We start from the raw sequence: 5,118 nt of genomic DNA, 5'->3' as shown, positions 1-5,118 counted from the left end.
CCCCAAAAAATACCAAAAAGGGAAAGAAACATTAAAAAAAAAAACAAACAACCCAACCAACCGAACAACAAACCCAACAAAAAGCAGCCATCCTCAAACAACCCCGCATACACAGCCCCAAAAACTTGAAGTGGGAGATGAGAAAAAAAAACCAAACCAAACCTACACAACCAACCCCCAAACCAAAAGCCCCTAGCAAAACCTAAACGAAAAAAAAACCCAAAAAGCACCGCGAAATGGGGAAGGTGTTGGCGCGGCGGAGGTGCAGAGGTGTTGTGCGAGGGATGCCCCTGCGAGGTAGCCGTGGCTGCGCGGGGTGCGGGACCTGCGCACCACCTTCCTCGGGTTGACCCTCCGCCGGCAGCCCGCTTCCCGGAGCTGGGCCGTGCGGGACCACGGGGTGCAGCCATTGGGAACGTGTCCCAACCGGAGGGATGGGAATTTAGTTTCCAGGCTGGGTGGGCTGGTTGCGGAGGGCGAGGGGCTGCGGCCGAAGCCTCGGGGGACCCCGCGCTGCTGCTTCCCGGGCCGGGGCCGCTGGTCCCGGGCGAGCGGGCGAGAAGAGACGGTCCTCGGGGCACCGAGGAGCTGGCAGCGGGGGGGACACCGGCGGAGACGAGGCAGGCGCTGAGCGCCGAGAGGGATGCCTACAAGTCAGGAGCTGCCATTTTGTCTCTTTTAAGTGGGTTGCCTTTCCCCTCTCCTGGAGCGCAGTGTGCGGCGACGGCAGCCCTGTCCCCCCCCTTGCCCTGTCCCTCCTGGGCCGCCCTCGGGGGAGGCAGCCCGGGGATGCCCGGGAGGTCCCCTCGGGAAAGCGCCCACCGGTTCCAACCTCCCCAGCCCCGGCGTTTTTTCCTCGCCACCTCCGCCCTAGGTGCTCGGGGTTTGCAGGCTGTTCAGCTGATTTGTTGCTAATAGCAACCACACGACAGCGATTTGCAGCCTTTTTCTGCTGCTGGTGCCTCTCGTTACACCTTCTTCTGCAGGCTGGGATCACGGCGTCCGGCTGCGGTGCGTCCCCACCCCTCTAACGGCAGCAGCCGGGGGGGGGACAATGACGGGGCGGGCGCGGGTCCCGCCGGGCATCCATCCTCCAGGCGCGGTCCTTCCAAATTTCCCTCCAGAAGAGGGAAATACTCGCTCACAGCCCCCCTTCGCCGCCGCAGCCGCGCAGGCTCCGCGGAGTTGGCATTGTCTGGCAGCATTGTTGGGAGCTGCCAGAGCCCGCAATCCTACCGGCGCGGGGGGGTTTACAGATGGAGATGCGGGCAGTGCTTAGCGCCAAACCGACACACACCCTCCCCTGGAGCAACAGACACAAAGGAAGACCTCGTTCCTTTCAAGTCTCCAGAATAAATTAAGCTCCGGCTTTCAGTTTTGGAAGGTCCCAAAAATATTTGTCTTTTTTTTTCTTTTTTTCTGTTTTTTTTTTTTTTTTTTTTTTTTTTTTTTTTTAAATGGCACTGCACAAGCGCGGACGGTTCCGCAGGAAACCAGAGGTGTAACCATATGCACGTGGTAAAAAGGGCTCAGCCCTAGCAGCTAATATTTCCTGGTCCCATCCTCCAAGTCAACCTGAGATGTTTTGCCCTTTCCCAGTTTATTTATCCCTTCTCATTTCTGTTCCATCCTTGCCTGGCGCAATGGCGACGCACCAACCTCCACCAGCCAAGTCTATACCGTTTACACGTTTCACGGTTACAAATGTCTGCTCAAATCCCAGCGTCGCCCCCTTAGGTGAAGAAAAAGGGGAAGTCCTCTCTCTAGGGCGTTTGAATCGCCTCGACGTTTCTGTCTTCGTCGCACAGAATTAACTCACTCCATAGGAAAGTCTCCGCAACTAAACTCCCTTCCAAAAATCCGCAGAGGGAACAACAGAATATTGTGAGCTGCTGGAGCCCCGAGTCAAAGCTCAGGGAAAAAGAGAGGGGACTCCCCAACGCTCCGGTCCCACTGACAGAGTTTTTTGCTAAAATCACGCAATGGCAAAGCCCAACTTAAATATGAAAATTAAATTATTCAGGGATTCAAATACAAATATACATTTTAGTAGAGGCTACAGACGGAGATTCCTCACTCAGCACACTCTCTTCGGGAGAGCATTTCAATTCCCTACAGCCCATTGACTCCCACCAACCTTTCCACGCTTAACCTCCGCGCTCTCAGGAGCCCAGCGCTTCCAACTCCGCTCCGCGGGAGGGAGCGGAGGAGTTTGCGCGTTGCTCTTCCCACCGAGGGAGCTCGGTCGCCCAAGCGCGGGATTTAAAAAAAAAAAAAAAAACAAAAAACAACAAAATCCACCGAATTTCTCTAACCCTGCAAATACCTGCTGGAAGCCCTGAACAATTTCCCAAGGCGTGTGGCGAGCGGAGGAGACCCTCCGGAGCCACGTCGGGCGACCCAGCGCGTCCCGCAGCCGCTGGGGAAGCCGCCACACCAAAACCGCGGAAAAACCTCACCTTTGAATGAGCGTCCCGCGGTTTGAAGGCGCGGAGGAGCAGCCCCAGCTTGGCCAGCATGAGGCACGGCGGGGCATGAGCCGTCGAGGGGCAGCGAGCCCGGTCCTGGAGCTGCCACCCAGCGCCTTTCCACCCGTGTTATATGTGTGTGTGTGTGTGTGTGTGTGTGTGTCCTGGGGGGGACCCGGCTGCTCCCGTGCGGGGGCTGAGCCACTTGTTGCCCCGCACCCACGGGGACGGCGGGACGGAGCCGGGAAAGCCCGTGGGAAGCCCCCCCGGCATCCTTCCCTCCCTCTCCCCCAAAGAAAACCTCCGGGAGCAACTTTGCCCTTCACCGGTTTGGGGAAAATGATGCTTCCCCGCCCCGTTACGGGCGTATTTCCGAGGGAATCAAAGGCTGAGATTACAGAACACCCACTAGAAAGCGATTGCACATTATTAATTTAGATAATTGTTGACTGTTCCCCCGGTCTCCGCTTTATTTTACAAGCTGACGTGTGCAGCAAGGCAGTCGTTACCAACACCACCCGCCTAAGGATACAAGTTTCCTACTAATGAGTGCCCCAGCAGCAGGCAATGAAGTCTCACAGCTACGTCATTTCCATAAATGATTTTCCGTCTTCAGTACTTTTGCGAGAACCGGTGACATTTCCGTAGACCGCATTTGCATGGTGTTTATTCCTCATTATTATTATTAACCATGTGAACAGACTCTCAGTATCAAGCAACGAAATGTCGCAGCAAGTTTTGGAGGGACTCAGGGTGCGTTTTGTTGTTTCACTCATCCGAACATTAGACTTAATTAGACAGATAAATCAATTTATCTGTATTCGACACATCTGCTCTTTAAAAAAACCCAAACCTCTGGAAGTAATTCATCACCGTTTGTTTATTTTTTTTTTTTAATTTAACTTAAGAACAGAAATAAGTATAAAGAAATGTGTTTAACAGCTGTTCCCTTCTCAAGTACACATGGTGACGATTTCCCAAAATATTTTCTATGGCAAACGACCTTCTCACTAATCTGATTTAATTTGTCTCATTTACTTCTAAAGAGCAGCACATCGCCTGTTTTGTTTGTTTGCTCAAAGAGATTTTTAATTTTTTTTTTCGCATTAAATACTCCTGGAAACACGTGGCTCATTTTAGACCATGATATTGTTGACGTTAGCTCTCCTCTTTTCAGTTGAGCAAACCCAGAGATGATTTATTGAAATTATACGTCTTTCTAACACTTTTCCAAACTTCTAAAATGCAGCTGAAGTAACTTCAGCCTTTCAGCTTTAAGGTGTGAGGCAAAACTTCACGCTACCTTTCAAATATCATAGTTGTATAGAGGCAGTCAGCTAATTTTGCGCACTTGGAGCTTGGCAGAACAAAATGCCAACCTGTGAAATCCTGCAGCCCCCGTGCGTTAGAGGGTGGCTACAGAAAGGGGCATTTGTTAATTGAATGATGAGCCTCTGGTTTTGTGCTGAGGGTCACCATCTCCCTTGGAGCAGCCTGATCGATAGCAGAGCTGGCTACCAACTTCGTTCTCAACTAGCCACCGCCTTAGGAATCCTGCTCAGCAGTTACCGGAGTGGGGGGGGGGTAACCCTTTCCATTCAACCCCTGATAACCCTGCTTCCATTTGGCAGCCCCACTGTTTGCTGCGGAGACCCCCCCGCGCTGCCTTTCCTCAGAGGTGCGCCCATGCCCTGGCCGACCCCTTAATTAGAGAATTAAAGGCGGAGACACCCAAGATGCGAAAAGTGGACGGCAGTCGCCAGGCGAGATACCAGAATGATACCTTGTTGAGAAAAAAAAAAAATATAAAAATATTTAAAAAATAGTGTTATAGGGCAGGGGAATAACTAGTACCCGCGCTGGGCGAAGCCAGAGGCTGCTGCCCCACCGCCCCCCACCCGTGCCCCTTCCTCCTCCGCACCTCCCCGCACGGAGAGAGGAGAAGCTCCCCCCTCTCTCCCTCTCCCCCCACCAGCAAATAATTCCCGGCGCTGCGCGGGTGGGTGCGCTCGGGCTGAGCGCGGACTCTGCGCGGGTGTCGGGAGCGCGCAAAGCCTTCCCCTCCCGCGGGGACACCACCCGCCCGGCTCCCGGCGGAGGCGTTGGGCTGGAGCCCCCCGGGCTCGCCTTTGTCCGCCCCGCGGAAGAACCGCCGCGCTGCGCGGCCGTGGGTGAGTGGGAGGCGGAGGGGAGAGCGGGGCTGCGCGGGGTGAGTTTATTCCCCGTGCGGCCCCAAAAAACTCCGGCGTGGGCCGGTGCGGCGGCGTCAAGCCCCGGCGGAGATCCCCGAGGAGGGATCGCGGTGGCGGTGAAAAGAAAAAAAAATAATTAAAAAAAGAAATTTAAAAATTAATAAAAAATAATAAAAATCAAAGGACCCTTCTCCCCGAAGAATAACGGGGCGCGGTGCGGGGCAGCTCCGGGGGCGCCCTTTTCTCTTTTAAATCCTTTTTATTAATCCTCCCCGCGCAGGGGCACCCCGCAGGAGCCCGCGTAACTTCGTGTCCGTGTACACCCCTCGCTGCATCTCCGCGCCGCTGCGCGCCTGTGTGTTTGCGGTAGAGGGGAGGCAGAGGGGCGCGGGACACCTCTCCTCTCCCCGCACACCTCTATGTCTATAGATCCCCCCCGGCCTCCCGCACCTCTACCT

Source organism: Calidris pugnax, unplaced genomic scaffold (genome assembly GCF_001431845.1).
Source record: "Calidris pugnax isolate Ruff unplaced genomic scaffold, ASM143184v1 scaffold19, whole genome shotgun sequence".
Lineage (NCBI taxonomy): Eukaryota > Metazoa > Chordata > Aves > Charadriiformes > Scolopacidae > Calidris > Calidris pugnax.
Note: the sequence above shows the minus strand (reverse complement) of the source record.